At 32.8% G+C, this 18,590-nt stretch overlaps 1 long non-coding RNA gene across 1 annotated transcript; it reads right to left on the reverse strand.

Annotated features, from left to right (window-relative positions):
* Positions 1–16,973: 16,973 nt before the first annotated feature.
* On the reverse strand, positions 16,974–18,318 carry LOC107028075. Its single transcript, XR_001457790.2, has 2 exons — positions 18,251–18,318; positions 16,974–17,747 (listed from the first exon to the last, which is right to left on the reverse strand). It is a non-coding gene; the product is annotated as an uncharacterized LOC107028075 (long non-coding RNA).
* Between the last annotated feature and the right edge of the window lie 272 nt (positions 18,319–18,590).

The following is an 18,590-nucleotide window of genomic DNA, read 5'->3' on the forward strand; positions in this document are numbered from 1 at the left end:
ATTCAAATAAGGTGACTTGGAAGTGGCGACTCTAAATAATAATTATCCCTTTTCAAAACGTCACTTTAATTGGAAAAACTCTTTTTTTTTCAAATAAAAATCAAAAAATATTGAGAGAAAAAAAAGGGGTGTGACAGATGGCGACTCCACTGGGGATTAACTAGAATTCGAGCTTTAAATATTGATTTATGTATGACTATGATTTATATATTTACGCTTTTGATATTGTATTTGTTTAACTTAATATGCTAATTGTTTATTTATTTAATGTTTTGACAATATTTGAATTTGATTATAATTGTCTATCTCACGGACCATTCTGAGTTTTCTATAATAATAATATGGGAATTGCGACTGCGCACCCCGCTTATATCAAGATAGCCAGTGGATCTTCGGTCCATGGTGAAGGATTTTTAGTCACACATATTTAGAATAGGGAGCACCCATGCACAAAGCCGAAAAGCGCTGCTACCGGTACGTTGCTACTCCCTAACTCGAGTGGTCTACTCGTGTTAAAGCCAGTCTAGATACTTTTCTCCACGAGTTTAAACTTGATAACTGAAACCAAATGTGGTAGTTCCTAATATACTTCATTATTTGAATCATTTACATATGATTTAATGAAAGACTCTACATATGATCGGATCTATTTAGATAAATAACTCAATTTACCATTTTAAATTAAAATCAGAACAATAGAAAATGTTTTTTTCTTTTACAATGTAAAGTTCACAAAAAGAAATTTTAAAAGTTTTCTTATATCACTTTAAACGAAGAAAAGAGTTGAATTTGTCAACAAATTTATAACAAAAAATATTTAAGTGTTCAATCTGAACGAACTACGCACACCTGATTTTCACCTTGATGAGATACTAGGCAACCTTCCTTGGGTTCGGTGATCCTTATTTAAAAATTAAAAAAAATAAAAAATATCTTAATTATTATTTAAAAATTAAAAAACCAAATAATATGTGTATATATTAAAAAGGGAATTTGTCCTTAAAAAAACATGTTTTTACTTATATTTTGAAACTACGTTAGACCTGATTCTTGTTTTAACAAGATACGTAGGCAACCCTATTGTAAGGTTCGNTTTTCAAATAAAAATCAAAAAATATTGAGAGAAAAAAAAGGGGTGTGACAGATGGCGACTCCACTGGGGATTAACTAGAATTCGAGCTTTAAATATTGATTTATGTATGACTATGATTTATATATTTACGCTTTTGATATTGTATTTGTTTAACTTAATATGCTAATTGTTTATTTATTTAATGTTTTGACAATATTTGAATTTGATTATAATTGTCTATCTCACGGACCATTCTGAGTTTTCTATAATAATAATATGGGAATTGCGACTGCGCACCCCGCTTATATCAAGATAGCCAGTGGATCTTCGGTCCATGGTGAAGGATTTTTAGTCACACATATTTAGAATAGGGAGCACCCATGCACAAAGCCGAAAAGCGCTGCTACCGGTACGTTGCTACTCCCTAACTCGAGTGGTCTACTCGTGTTAAAGCCAGTCTAGATACTTTTCTCCACGAGTTTAAACTTGATAACTGAAACCAAATGTGGTAGTTCCTAATATACTTCATTATTTGAATCATTTACATATGATTTAATGAAAGACTCTACATATGATCGGATCTATTTAGATAAATAACTCAATTTACCATTTTAAATTAAAATCAGAACAATAGAAAATGTTTTTTTCTTTTACAATGTAAAGTTCACAAAAAGAAATTTTAAAAGTTTTCTTATATCACTTTAAACGAAGAAAAGAGTTGAATTTGTCAACAAATTTATAACAAAAAATATTTAAGTGTTCAATCTGAACGAACTACGCACACCTGATTTTCACCTTGATGAGATACTAGGCAACCTTCCTTGGGTTCGGTGATCCTTATTTAAAAATTAAAAAAAATAAAAAATATCTTAATTATTATTTAAAAATTAAAAAACCAAATAATATGTGTATATATTAAAAAGGGAATTTGTCCTTAAAAAAACATGTTTTTACTTATATTTTGAAACTACGTTAGACCTGATTCTTGTTTTAACAAGATACGTAGGCAACCCTATTGTAAGGTTCGATCCAACCGAGAAAAAATCTAAAAATTCTAGTCACATAAACTGGGACAAAAAAATATAGATTTTTTCTTGACTTGATTGGTAACAACATGCTCAGGATTATGCATAAGAAAAAAAAATAAAGTGTTAAATTATTTGGTAAGACAGATCAACTTTGTTGTGACCTATAGACTTCTATTTGCATCTCTCAATATATTTATGTCATACTTGAGAAATTATCTTGTTTAAAGTTATGGATAAAATAAATTTGACCTCATTGTTTCAAATGCATTGTGTTGTGAGCTTTAGACGTAAAATTCAAAGACATGATTTTGCTGATCTAGAACTTGGCCCGAATGTTGGTTGAGACGAAATTTTGAGCAACATTTAACTTGAGAAAGGATTATAGGCTTTCTTTGATTCGATTGTGCCTTTCAAGCCTACCGAATGACATGTTATCGATAGAACTTCCATTTCGAGCCTTGAAGTTTTTATTTGAATAACCACATCTTAGCATATACATTTTGAGTGTATAAATGCACTAATCCCTTTGTCTTACCTCCTTGAGCGCTCTATGAAATAACTACATAACGTCAAAGACCTAAGTTGGATAACAAAGTGATATGTTAAAAAAAAAGATAGAATGAAAAAAAAATAAAAAAAAAATCTCAAACAAAAAGGAGGGAGAATCAAAAAATGAAGAGAAAAAATAAATGAAAAAGACCTTACAAGAAAACAAAGATCAAATGCAAAAAAAAAAAAATAAAAAAAATATTGAAAGCATTGTGCAAATTCTAAGGAGGAAATAGTCACTTTATCCCAAATGAATATCCTACATTTCCTTAAGACTACATTACAAGCCAATGACAAGTCCTATTTGATCTCATTTTTTATGTTATCATATTAGTGGATGCTTACATGAGGGCCAATCATATGGTATCTTAATTTCATGCATTGAATATCTTTCTGAGTGTGAGTGACTTTCAAAAATGTTCTACGATCTTCATTATTATATTGTGTGAAGTAGAACTTTCATATGTTGAGAGTGCATTTGAAACAAGAGGATACAAATAATTTTATCCCTTAATTTTGACAAGATAAATTGATCTTATAATTACTTAAGCATATTTGAGATACAATTTGAAACTATATAAATTACTCAAAGTTGACTTCAAATTTATTTGAAATTAGTTGAATGTAGTTCATATGCATAATACTAATTGTTGGTACCAACTGAAGTCAAGGCATTATAAAAATGAACTAATTCTTTTTCCAATTTTTTCATTATATTTTTAAAAATAAATAAAAAAAAAGAAAAATATTTTTTTATTGAACTACGTTCGACCTAATTCCTAAGAGGATACGTAGGCACCTCTTAATTGAGGTTCGGTCTAATCACTCAATAAAATAATGATCATGATCTTACAAATCTCCAAGGGTTGAAACATGACATTGTAGCCTATGGTATGTTACAAAAAAAAAAAAGAAAAAAGAGGGTCTTATGAGTGAAAACTCTCACGAGAACCATAAGACGATAGTAAAAAGATAAGAATGTCTACTTGGTAAAAAATCACGAATGACACCATTTATCAAATGATGACATTCCGTCTTGGCATGAGCACAATGAAGATAGAAATAAAGTTATAGGCTGAAAGAACTATAAAGACAAATCATGCAAGTAATTCGCTAGAGACAAACGCNAAACAATAACCCCTATTTTATTTTTCATGTCTTCACAGGGCGCAATAACCCCTAGATTGCATATAGGGCACAATAACCCCTATCATTTTACTTTTTATGTCTTCACAGGGCACAATAACCCCTGGTTGCATATAGGACACAATAACCCCTATCTTATTTTTCATGTCTTCAAAGGGCACAATAACTCCTATTTTATTTTTCATGTCTTCACAGGGCACAATAATCCCTGGTTGCATATAGGGCACAATAACCCCTATCTTATTTTTCATGTCTTCAGACGGCACAATAACCCCTATTTTATTTTTCATGTCTTCACAGGGCACAATAATCTCTAATTGCATATAGGGCACAATAACCCCTATTTTATTTTTCATGTCTTCACAGGGCACAATAACCCCTGGTTGCATATAGGGCACAATAACCCCTATCATTTTATTTTTTATGTCTTCACATGGCACAATAACCCCTTGTTGCATATAGGGCACAATAACCTCTATCTTATTTTTCATGTCTTCAGAGGGCACAATAACCCCTGGATTGCATATAGGGCACAATAACCCCTATCATTTTTTTTATGTCTTCACAGGGCACAATAACCCCTGGTTGCATATAGGGCACAATAACTCCTATTCTATGTTTTCATGTCTTCACAGGGCACAATAACCCCTGGTTGCATATAGGGCACAATAACCCCTATTTTATTTTTCATTTCTTCACAGGGCACAATAACCCCTGGATTGCATATAGGGCACAATAACCCCTATTTTTTTTAAAGTCTTCAGAGGGCACGATAACCCCTGGTTCCATATAGGGCACAATAACCCCTATTTTACTTTTCATGTCTTCACAGGGCACAATAACCCCTGGATTGCATGTAGGGCACAATAACCCCTATCCTATTTTTCATGTCTTCACAGGGCACAATAACCTTTGGATTGCATATAGGGCACAATAACCCCTATCATTTTTTTTTCATGTCTTCAGAGGGCTCAATAACCCCTGGATTGCATATAAGGCACAATAACCCCTATCATTTTTTTTCATGTCTTCACAGGGCACAATAACCCCTGGATTGCATATAGGGCACAATAACCCCTATCATTTTTTTTACGTCTTCACAGGGCACAATAACCCCTGGATTGCATATAGGGCACAATAACCCCTATCATTTTTTTTACGTCTTCACAGGGCACAATAACCCCTGGATTGCATATAGGGCACAATAACCCCTATCATTTTTTTTACGTCTTCACAGGGCACAATAACCCCTGGATTGCATATAGGGCACAATAACCCCTATCATTTTTTTTATGTCTTCACAGGGCACAATAACCCCTGGATTGCATATAGGGCACAATAACCCCTATCATTTTTTTTACGTCTTCACAGGGCACAATAACCCCTGGATTGCATATAGGGCACAATAACCCCTATCATTTTTTTTACGTCTTCACAGGGCACAATAACCCCTGGATTGCATATAGGGCACAATAACCCCTATCATTTTTTTTACGTCTTCACAGGGCACAATAACCCCTGGATTGCATATAGGGCACAATAACCCCTATCATTTTTTTTATGTCTTCACAGGGCACAATAACCCCTGGATTGCATATAGGGCACAATAACCCCTATCATTTTTTTTACGTCTTCACAGGGCACAATAACCCCTGGATTGCATATAGGGCACAATAACCCCTATCATTTTTTTTACGTCTTCACAGGGCACAATAACCCCTGGATTGCATATAGGGCACAATAACCCCTATCATTTTTTTTATGTCTTCACAGGGCACAATAACCCCTGGATTGCATATAGGGCACAATAACCCCTATCATTTTTTTTACGTCTTCACAGGGCACAATAACCCCTGGATTGCATATAGGGCACAATAACCCCTATCATTTTTTTTACGTCTTCACAGGGCACAATAACCCCTGGATTGCATATAGGGCACAATAACCCCTATCATTTTTTTTACGTCTTCACAGGGCACAATAACCCCTGGATTGCATATAGGGCACAATAACCCCTATCATTTTTTTTACGTCTTCACAGGGCACAATAACCCCTGGATTGCATATAGGGCACAATAACCCCTATCATTTTTTTTACGTCTTCACAGGGCACAATAACCCCTGGATTGCATATAGGGCACAATAACCCCTATCATTTTTTTTACGTCTTCACAGGGCACAATAACCCCTGGATTGCATATAGGGCACAATAACCCCTATCATTTTTTTTACGTCTTCACAGGGCACAATAACCCCTGGATTGCATATAGGGCACAATAACCCCTATCATTTTTTTTACGTCTTCACAGGGCACAATAACCCCTGGATTGCATATAGGGCACAATAACCCCTATCATTTTTTTTACGTCTTCACAGGGCACAATAACCCCTGGATTGCATATAGGGCACAATAACCCCTATCATTTTTTTTATGTCTTCACAGGGCACAATAACCCCTGGATTGCATATAGGGCACAATAACCCCTATCATTTTTTTTACGTCTTCACAGGGCACAATAACCCCTGGATTGCATATAGGGCACAATAACCCCTATCATTTTTTTTATGTCTTCACAGGGCACAATAACCCCTGGATTGCATATAGGGCACAATAACCCCTATCATTTTTTTTACGTCTTCACAGGGCACAATAACCCCTGGATTGCATATAGGGCACAATAACCCCTATCATTTTTTTTACGTCTTCACAGGGCACAATAACCCCTGGATTGCATATAGGGCACAATAACCCCTATCATTTTTTTTACGTCTTCACAGGGCACAATAACCCCTGGATTGCATATAGGGCACAATAACCCCTATCATTTTTTTTATGTCTTCACAGGGCACAATAACCCCTGGATTGCATATAGGGCACAATAACCCCTATCATTTTTTTTTCATGTCTTCAGAGGGCTCAATAACCCCTGGATTGCATATAAGGCACAATAACCCCTATCATTTTTTTTCATGTCTTCACAGGGCACAATAACCCCTGGATTGCATATAGGGCACAATAACCCATACCATTTTTTTTATGTCTTCACAGGGCACAATAACCTCTGGTTGCATATAGGGCACAATAATCCCTATCCTCTTTTTCATGTCTTCACAGGGCACAACAACCCCTGGATTGCATATAGGGCACAATAACCCCTATCATTTTTTTTACGTCTTCACAGGGCACAATAACCCCTGGATTGCATATACGGCACAATAACCCCTATTTTATTTTTCATGTCTTTAGAGGGCACAATAACCCCTTGATTGCATATAGGGCACAATAACCCCTATCATTTTTATTCACAGGGCACAATAACCTCTGGTTGCATATAGGGCACAATAACCCCTATTTTATTTTTCATGTCTTCAGAAGACACAATAACTCCTGGGTTGCATATAGGGCACAATAACCCCTATTTTATTTTTCATGTCTTCACAGGGCACAATAACCCTTGATTGCAATTTGGGTACAAAACTCCCTTTTGTCTAATTTTTTTTTTACTTTTTGTAATAGGCTACAAAAATATTATTTTTATTATTAGTATAGACTTTTATAGCTTTCATCAATAACTCACAAAATTTCCTAGTGCAAACTAGGCAGAAAATTTTGTTTTGTGTGCAGGTTTCTACATAGTACACAAATTTGCAGTTCAAAAAATAAAGAATTCATCATTTCAAGAAAATAAGTTTTCAAGAATATCATGCGGAAGAACGTCAGTAGCTGAAGTCAAGTCATGAAGTTTCAAGTCTTAAACTCAGATGTCCAGAGCAAAGGGCGGGAATCGATGAACCTACCAAAGAGGGTGAAATAATATCTTAGAATCCAAAATGAAGATTTAGCACTATCGGAGTAGATAAGATTTCATATCTTTCCTTCTACATTATTTTTTATGTAATAGCTGGAGCTACGAACCGGAATCTCGACAAAACCTCACTCGATTACCTAACCCATTGGAACTACGCCTGACTCCTTATCATCAACTTAGGATAGATAGTTTTTAAAAAGTTAGGACACAGTCAAACCTCTTCTCTATTATAAATTTTTCACATTTTTGCCATAAATATTTCAGTAAAAAATTAGTCACATTTCACGTCTTTGCATGAAAACTCTTCATGTTTTCAAGCAAAGAGGGACATACTGTGAACACCTAATTTTTTACCAAAACATAATATATTTTACACCAATTTAAAAGGGGTTATATTTAAAATAAAATAAAATAATAATAAATTGTAAATTAATAAAAATTATAAGATCAATTATAGTTTGATAAATTTTTTTTTGATAAATAGAAGTTGGGAATTTAAGTTATTTGTTAATTATCTAGTCTAAAAATAATAATAATATAGAAAATATTATGAAAAAGTATAGAAAAAGAAAATAAAAGAGGAGTCCTAAAGATTTCAAATTTGTTTTACCTTATCCTAATTATTCCCAACTTCCTAACTTATTTTACTAAAAAATCTCATCCCATTTATTTATTTTTTATTTTTATTTTTTTCTCTCTCTCTTTTGGACGTTTGTTTTACAAACTTTACACATATTTTTATTTATTTTTATTTTTGTTAATTTTCTATTATTATTATTTATTTATTTTATATCCTTATCTCAACCCCAATTCCCTCAACAATATTTCAAATTAAATTCTAATCCCACTCTATTACGTTCCTTTTAATTAGCACCAGACTCTCAGCCAAAATTATTATAAAAAACACGTTCAGTTGAAAAAAAAATAGACAGAGGATACAGAGAGAAAGATATAGAGAACACACAGAGGCGGATTGAAAAAAAGAGAGAGGATTGTAACGACCTGTTTAGTCGTTTTAAGCAGCAGATTTTATTTCTGGAAAAACTGTCTGAGTCGACGGAACCCACGACGGACCGTCATGGGCCGACGGGCCATCGAGGGGGTCTCGTTCCAAAACACTTAGAATTCTGAAATTTGGGTACTGAAATCGACTCTCTGAACTTCGTGACGACATGGCAGGACGGACCGTCGTGAGCACGACGGACCGTCACAGACTCTTCAAGGAAATTGAGTCTCTGAACTTTGTGACGGAAGCAGCAGGACGGACCGTCGCAGGCACGACGGGCCGTCACAGGCTGCGTAATCCCAGGCTGGGTCGGATTTCTGTTAAGTAATTTAAGGGGCGTTTTGGACTATTCCTGCTTTAATTATAAAGTTAGAGGGTTAATGTTAATAAGTCTAATTACTTGGGGGTTAAAAGAGGTAACCTTGAGTTAATTAGTGGGATATTATTGCCATCTTTATACTTAATTATATGCTAATTAGGGTAAAAGAAAGAGGGTTTGAATAAGAAAAATAGAAAGAACAAAGAGAGAGAGAGGGTCGAACGAGAAAGAGAGAAACGAACGAAGAGAAAACACAAGCTTTGGGGAATTTGCTTGCTTGATCACGAATCTTCGGTGGAGGTAGGTTATGGTTTATGCTATTCGTAGTAAACTCTTAATAGCGAATGATATGTGTTGGGTAGTATTATAAAGTCTTCTATATGCTTAATTGTGTGCATGCATGATGTGATTTTATATATATAATTGTGATGAAACTAGCATGATGAGGCTATTGAATCTTGAACCCTAATTTTACTTTGTTATTGATGATGCCTTGGTATAAAAGAAGGCTTGATGAACTAAAGTAATGAGATTAGGGGATGGGGTGTCACGTTCCGACACCAGGATAGAATAAATGTGGATCGGGTGTCACGTTCCGGCACCAGGATAGAATATATATATGGATCGGAGTGTCACGTTCCGACACCAGGATAGAATAAATGTGGATCGGGTGTCACGTTCCGGCACCAGGATAGAATATATATATGGATCGGAGTGTCACGTTCCGACACCAGGATAGTATATGGATCGGGTGTCACGTTCCGGCACCAGGATAGTATATGGATCGGAGTGTCACGTTCCGACACCAGGATAGTATATGGATCGGGTGTCACGTTCCGGCACCAGGATAGTATATGGATCGGAGTGTCACGTTCCGACACCAGGATAGTATATGGATCGGGTGTCACGTTCCGGCACCAGGATAGTATATGGATCGGAGTGTCACGTTCCGACACCAGGATAGTATATGGATCGGGTGTCACGTTCCGGCACCAGGATAGTATATGGATCGGAGTGTCACGTTCCGACACCAGGATAGTATATGGATCGGGTGTCACGTTCCGGCACCAGGATTGTATATGGATCGGAGTGTCACGTTCCGACACCAGGATAGTATATGGATCGGGTGTCACGTTCCGGCACCAGGATAGTATATGGATCGGAGTGTCACGTTCCGACACCAGGATAGTATATGGATCGGGTGTCACGTTCCGGCACCAGGATAGTATATGGATCGGAGTGTCACGTTCCGACACCAGGATAGTATATGGATCGGGTGTCACGTTCCGGCACCAGGATAGTATATGGATCGGAGTGTCACGTTCCGACACCAGGATAGTATATGGATCGGGTGTCACGTTCCGGCACCAGGATAGTATATGGATCGGAGTGTCACGTTCCGACACCAGGATAGTATATGGATCGGGTGTCACGTTCCGGCACCAGGATAGTATATGGATCGGAGTGTCACGTTCCGACACCAGGATAGTATATGGATCGGGTGTCACGTTCCGGCACCAGGATAGTATATGGATCGGAGTGTCACGTTCCGACACCAGGATAGTATATGGATCGGGTGTCACGTTCCGGCACCAGGATAGTATATGGATCGGAGTGTCACGTTCCGACACCAGGATAGTATATGGATCGGGTGTCACGTTCCGGCACCAGGATAGTATATGGATCCGAGTGTCACGTTCCGACACCAGGATAGTAGTAGTGGAGCGGAGTGTCACGTACCGACACAAGAGGAATAAAGATAATGAATCTTGAAATATGCTAATATACTCAATCTAAAGAACATGTTTCCCAAAAGAGTATGGTGTGGAGGCTTGAGTCCTCATAGATATGTTCGGTGATGTTATAAATGATTTTTATACTTGTTGCTATCACCTGTTAAGAATATTAGTTGATTTTATGATGTTATCTGAGATATATTGCTTTCTATTTTGAGTTGGCCGATGATATCTACTCAGTACCCGTTTTTTGTACTGACCCCTACTTGTATTTGTTTTCTTTGTTATTTGTGGAGTGCAGCAAACGTACCGTCGTCTTCAACTCAACCGCAACTCTAGCCAGTCTTCATTACACCGGATTTCAGGGTGAGCTAATGCTTCTAGCTTGGACTGGATCTTCTTCCTCATGTCTTGATGCCTTGAAGTTCCGGCATGGACTAGCTTTTGTTTATTTTAGCTTCCTAGAATACTCTTAGTTTAGTAATTTGATCATAGATGTTCTTGTGGTGATGACTTCCAGATTTTTGGGAATAATAGATGTTGAATTTTAGAATTTATTGAATTGATTTTTATTAATGAGTTTAAGTCTTCCGCATTACTTTCTGTTGATATTATATTGAAATGTTAGGGATTGTTGGTTGGTTCGCTCACATTGGAGGGTAAGTGTGGGTGCCAGTCGCGGCTCAGTTTTGGGTCGTGACAAGGATACACAGAGGAGACAGAGAGATATAGAGCAAGCACAAAGAGAAGAAAAGTGAGTCATTCTTTTGAGAATTAGGTCAGAGTTAGAGTTTTTTGTCGTGGTTCCAAATTCGTGGCTCAAATCAGTAGATCATAGAAGTTATTTTTCGTAATATCCATTTTCGCAGCGAGGTAACTCTAAATTCTTGCATTATTTAAGTGTAATGTTGTATGAAAATTTGAATCTAATAATATGAAGTTCTTTGAATCGTATGTTATTATTATGTAATATCAATATGTGATGCATGTTAAGATTTTTTTTATTTTTTTTCTCGATCTGAAAAACGAAACAAAAAGAAAATGTTTCTTGCTAACAAAAATAATATAAAATAAAGATGTATCATACATTTTTTTTTTTGCATTATTATTAGTGTCTGTTATTTTTTTTAGATGCAATTTATATCAAAATTTATTTTGTGATATTTAATAGCTAATGTTTTTCTGGAGCCTAATTTTTCACTAAAAAAAATAAAAATAAAATTTATAAACATGTTATATTAGGATGTAAATTAAAATTTTTAATTGATTAGTAATTTAAAAAACTTATGTGTAATATATTTCAATTTTTTAACACATTATTTGAATTAAAAATTATCTTTAAAATAAGTATAAGATGGTTATCTAATTCGAATTATTAAAATTTATCATTAAGAGAATATATAAATATTAATCAGAGTCATAACTAAAATTAGAAATAATGAGAAAGAGTAATTAAAAAAACAAAAAAAAACCATAATAGTAAAAAAAAAACAAACAGAAACCATGTGCAGAAAAAGAATAAGAAAAAGCAAAGGAAAAAGAATAATTACAATAAAATTGAAAATAAAGTGTAACAAAAAAAAAGTAATAAAAAATAGAATGTTAAAATTAAAAAAAAAACATATAAAAAAAATAAGTAAAGATAATACGACAAAAATAAAGCATAAAAGAGATAGAAATAATAATAATAATAATAATTAAAAAAAAATAACGTGAACCTACAAATAATAATAAAAAATAATAGCAAAAAAAAAAAAAGAAAATAAAAAAAAAGTAAAAAGAACAACGACTAAATAAATAAATAATAAAATGTAATGTATACATGAAAGAAAGAAAAATAGAAATAAAATAATAATAAAAAAGTTAACAAAAAGTAAGTTTTCTTTTTTAAAAAAATAAAGTAAAAAAAAAAGAGCGAGTTTAAAAGAATGTCAACCAAAAATTAAAAATTATTACTTACTATAAAAATTTAAGAAAAAAAACAGAAAAAAATACCAAAGATAATTAAAAAAAAACGTGTAGCATTAAAAAAAAAAAATAATAATAAAATTTTTTTTGTAAAACTAATAGTAAATCTCTTAAAATTTTGCCTCTTATTTAAAATGTAACTAAAAAAAAACAATCCTAAAATTACCCAAACACTAAAATCTCTTTCCTATATAAATTCTACTTTCAAAATATTAGATATTTATATACATTCATTAATGTATGTATATATATGTATCTATAGACACACACACACACAAATGTTAATAAAAATAAACTAAAATAACGGATTTTTCAAGTTTAAAATTAATGGACGTACCCTGAAAAAATAAGATCATTTAAAATAAATAAGTCAGTTTCAAATAAGTTAAGAATAAATTTGGGTAAACAAAAATTTATTATTAAGTTTAAATAATATAATATCCAAAATTAAGTTAAGTCATATCAAAGTTAATAAAGCAACTGTGCTAGAACCACGGGACTCGAGGGGTGCCTAACACCTTCCCCTCTGTCAACAGAATTCCTTACCCGAATTTCTAGTTCGCAGACCAAAAAATAGTGTCAAATTTCCTTTTGATTAGGGATTCAAATAAGGTGACTTGGAACACCAAAACTCAATTCCAAGTGGCGACTCTAAATAATAATTATCCCTTTTCAAAACGTCACTTTAATTGGAAAAACTGTTTTAATTTTCAAATAAAAATTAAAAAATATTGAGAGAAAAAAAAGGAGCGTGACAGTGATGAATGAGAAAGATTCACAGGAAATTTTGGTGTATTCTGGACCTCCCTTTGCTTCTCCTCTTGCATCAATAATGCATAAGCATTACGAATAGAAGGGAGTAGTGAAATCACGAGTGTGTATTATCTCTAGGTGCACAATAAAAATCATTAAGTATCATTAAAAATCAAACTAATCATTCATCTTGCTTAGACTTAATGTTCTTTTCTTTTGATCCACAAGAACAAGCGCAAATGCATTGAATGAAGAAATCCAAAGCATCCAGTTCATCCCAAAGACGCTTTATCTTAGTGTAATAAGTCGCAATATCATATGAGCCCCGGACAAGGTCACTTGATTCCTTTTGAAGTTGAAAACTTTTGCACCTAAACTTTGTCCAAACATGGCTTCTAATTTTGTCAACAAATTTTTAGCAGTGGAAGAGTATATAACACTTTCAAAAATTTCTCTAGAAAGAGAGTTCAAAAGCCAGGAAGTTACCATGTTGTTTTCTCTCGACCAAGCATTATGCAGGTATGTACCAACAACAGGTTCATGAGTTGATCCATCAATAAAACCAAACTTATTTTGCACAGACAAGACTATGAGCATTCCTCTCTTCCATTACCCAAAACTCTTGCCATCAAAAGTTATATTAACTAACTACATACCAGGAGAATCAGAAGGAGAATAAAAAAGGATGAGAAGAATTTATAAGAAGAGAGGTTGCATTAGTTCCAGAAAGAATGAGAACTTAAGACTCAGAAGAGGTGTTATATGATCTCCCATTGTACCAAAGTATTGATAGGAATAAAAACTGAAAATAGAAGCAGCGATTTAAAACTTTTCTCTGTCTACCATGAAAAAATGCAAAATATATAAAAGAGTAGCGCTGAATATTTTTTTTATATCTTCCTCTCTTCAATACATGTATATATAGAAAAAATAAAACAATAAACTGCCCAATTCTATATATTAGCTACCTCAACACAATATATTAGTTTTTGTACGTAAGTAAAACTCACACACTATCCAACTATATCTTAATTTGTAGATACCTTAATTAACTAACTACTATTTAAAACAATAATTTACAGATTGAAAGAAACAAAACTAAAACTAAAATAATGGTTCCAACATACTTTGTGTTGTCTGAAAAAAAGATGATAATATTATTAACTTTTTTCATTCTTCTTTGGTACAAATCTATCCTTGACCTTTTGCTTTTTCATTGATGAGTCTCTAATAAATTCAACAATATATTCTCAAACATATATTTCAGGTTTCTCTCCTCATGTGTAATATAGATAGATAAAACATGAATCGTATGCGAAATGAGAGGTATTTGACTATATGAACTGGTAGCCTTTTTTTAAAACTTAAAACTAACATATGAATAAAAGGTAAAAACCAGCTTGAGGCTAGACAAATTATATTCTATGGAACAGGTACAACAAATAAACTCAAAACTATAGCAACTCTAATACAAGAAAATCACAAATAACATACAATTTCCGACTCTTTAAACGCCAAAATTGAGACAAAACTGATCCAATGGAGATTCACATACTTAGAAACGAGATCAAACTTATGAAAGAAAATAATCGAACTGCTCAGCATGAGGTAAAATAGAGTAATCTGCTAATAATAATATCAAATTAATAAGTACATCGAGAATATAAAATGATTTATATAAGAGGATAGAAGTTTACCTTTTTCGGGGCAACGACGGAGACTATGAGCTTCACCATGAAGAACTACCACCGCTGTGCCCTTAACTCGAGCAAGAAGAGGAAAAATACAAAAAATAGCTCTCGATTTTTTGTTCTCTTGATTAAAAAATAAACTTTTAGTTTTTAGAATGTAAAATCTCTTGTCTCTAGCCTCTAAGCCCCTCCTCTATAAACTATAAAAGAAAGATATTTATAGGCTGAGATCGGGATCATTTTGGGGGAAACATATACAAATAAGGATGAATTTGAATTTGAAATTCAAATATTTCTTGGAAAGGATCATTGAAAGCTGTCAACAGTACCAATGTGTACAACAATCTTCAACGGATTCAAGAGGGGGTTGTTCGATTTCGAGCAAGGATGATGAAGTTACGAGATTTTGACATGTACTGTTGTACATATTGTTGTTATATGTAGTGTATTGTATGGTATTATTGGGCTGTGAATTACTGAATTGGATCGGTTGATAGACTTTTGAAAATTCAGAGAAAAAGGGACCAAGAATTAGTCTTAAAATGATCCCAGAAGGCAATGTGAGGAAATGACTTGCATTGTTATGAATTTCAATTGTAGCCACTTAGAGTTAACATTTTAGCCAAATTGAGTTTAATTTAGAGAGTTTAACTAAAATTTAAATGAGACAAATTAATTTTAATTAATTAACAAGCTTCTTAATCTTAACAAAATAAAATAATTAATTTAATTATAAACTAATTAACTCAAAAATATAAACTATAAATTAGCTAAACTAATCAACCAAATATTTAAGTAAAACTAAAATTTTTTTGAGACGGTTTTCAAATATTCATAAAATATACTTATAATATGCATAATTATTTAAAATATATATATTATTTAAAAATTATAAAAAAAGTGACGATATTATTAAAAATAACTTGCAAACTATATTTATTTTTTAAATTTTGATAAGACTAATTATTTTAAATTATTTGGAACTGAAGAAGCGTGATGATTAATTATATTAAGGAGGGCCAAAATTGGGTGTCAATACTTATAATTTCCATTAATCGAAAATCATCCAGTTAAGCATGAATATGGTAAGATCAAACTCTAGACAATCATACAAAGGGAAAATACTTCATTTCTTTCAAAGATGGACACATTTTCAAAGATGCTAGATTGAAATAAGAAAAAAAATTTATGAACAAGAAAATTGTGACTCTAAATCAATTAAAACCAAAAAGACACCAGAGAAAACATGATATATCACTTTAATCATCTTTTCAAATCTCCATCGCCACATATTGACATACAACCACATGGATGGACATGTGAGTAAGTTTTTTTTCTTTCTGTTGAATGGTTTGAGACCATGAACCAACTTCAGGATCAATGGAGGACTAGAAAGATATATAGGTTCCCTTGGTCAACAAATTCAATAAAGGCTCAAATAATTGTATTTCCATTGCATTACTAAATTGATAGCCACAAAGTAAAGAAAGAATCGAGGATTTCATTATCCAAAGGTAAATAACAATGGAAAGTAAAGATAATAGTTACCCTGTCTTGCTAGGTTAGAACACTCAATCCAAAATTCGAAATCTTGAGGTCAACCGAAGCATTCCATATTATATTTTCAGGTTGTACAAGAAAAATAGAGTTTATTTTCTATGCATTGACAGTGTTTAACTCTTTTACGTCATCATTTTAACTCATATGTTAATAAAATCCGCCAAAAAGGTAGGATAGATGTAACAGAAATAGAGACAAGACCAAAAAGATTATCTTTTTATATAGTACAACAACACCATTGCTCTCTTAGATTGTTGTGATAGACTACACTACTATGGAAATGGTACAATACTAATAAGTTTATGAAAATACTTACTTCATAATAAAATTTAAGAGTTTAACCAAACTCAAACTCCTGGCAGACAAGGGGCCTGATATAAGTATATAATAACAACTAAGCCTTAATCCCAATACATTGTCATTTATATCTATCTATTAGCATGACTGTGCAAGCTGCTATCGAATTACAATATGAAATCCCCACCATTACAAACATGAATATTAAATACAGTTCACCATCTACCAGATCTTAATAACATTCTCATACCAAACAAATCTAAACCTTCATCAAACTCCTCTAACGCACACGCACAAGTGTTAACTCTTACAATAAAACAAAATAACATATAAACTAATCAAAACAGAGATGGTACCTTTAAAACAAAAACCAATTCATGTTTTCCCCTAAACCTCAATTATTTATTTCCCAAATCAATTTTCAAGATCGTAAGATTATACATTATTTAATATGAGCATTGTTGTAAATTGACAAATAAAATATAATGGATAAGGTGTAATTTTATTGAGTTTAAAGTAGAATTATTTTTAAGATCTATTCAATTTGCCAAAGCTATTATTTGAGTCTTTAAAATATACACCTGATTATTGAAAAGATCTTCACTTTGTTTTCCAGTTTTTATATATTTGTCAACTTCTATCCTAGAAAAATTGAGATTGACATAATTTTATACATACAAATAAAATGTATACTTACAGTTGTAGAAAATCCATCAAACATGACTCCAACTTCACCTTTAGCTTCCCAACTTGAACCTCTCAATATAGTAAAAGTATTTGAAATTAAATTTCTTTGATTGACATCTCTACGAGCTGAAAGAGTATGAAATGGGCTAGGGATGAACAAATTTAGCTAAATAACACAATACAAAATCGGGTAGAATGAAACTTAAACATGCAAGAACAATAAAAATGTGAAGAAAGTAGCAAACATCAACCTTTTTCTGTGTTCACTATTTTTTCCTTTATCTACTCAAAATTGCCTCTATTTTCCCCTGAATATTTTCAACTGAGACATATATATCAATTCAATAGAAAACTGGAAGAATAAAATTTGATTGACTTTATGTAAATAAAAAGTATCAATTTGTGCAAACTACAATATCAACTTCGAAAACAACTTTAGACTTAAAAATTTGGGGGAATGACTAATCGAAATTCCTCTCTTATCTTCTCTTTCCACAATCAAAACTTTATCAAGCCATTATTATATTAAATGCCCAATATTACTCAAATCACGAAAAAGGATCTAAAAGATAAAATAAATAAATGAGTAAATTGGAGAGCAACGAAAAAAGATAACAAAAGTATCGTACTTGAGAATCACAGTAGAGAAGGCTGGAAGATACTTCTGGTGAGAGAAAATGGAGGAAATAATAAATAAAAAATCACTGAAGAAAGTGAAAAATAAAAAGAAATGTGGAGACACATGTCAATTCCTAAGAAAATGAAAGGCCTAGATTCTTGTTTGTAATGACATATAAATTTTCTCACATAATTTATAAATTATAGATAGTTAGTTGTAATAATTATTCTCAAACATAAATTGATTTACAATAAGCGGACATGTTGACACCTTTTCTAAATCCATGCTTCTAATATAGTAGAATATATAGAGAGATCTTAATTAATATATTTTACATTTAAAATCTATGG

The sequence above is a fragment of the Solanum pennellii genome, chromosome 8 (genome assembly GCF_001406875.1).
Source record: "Solanum pennellii chromosome 8, SPENNV200".
NCBI lineage: Eukaryota > Viridiplantae > Streptophyta > Magnoliopsida > Solanales > Solanaceae > Solanum > Solanum pennellii.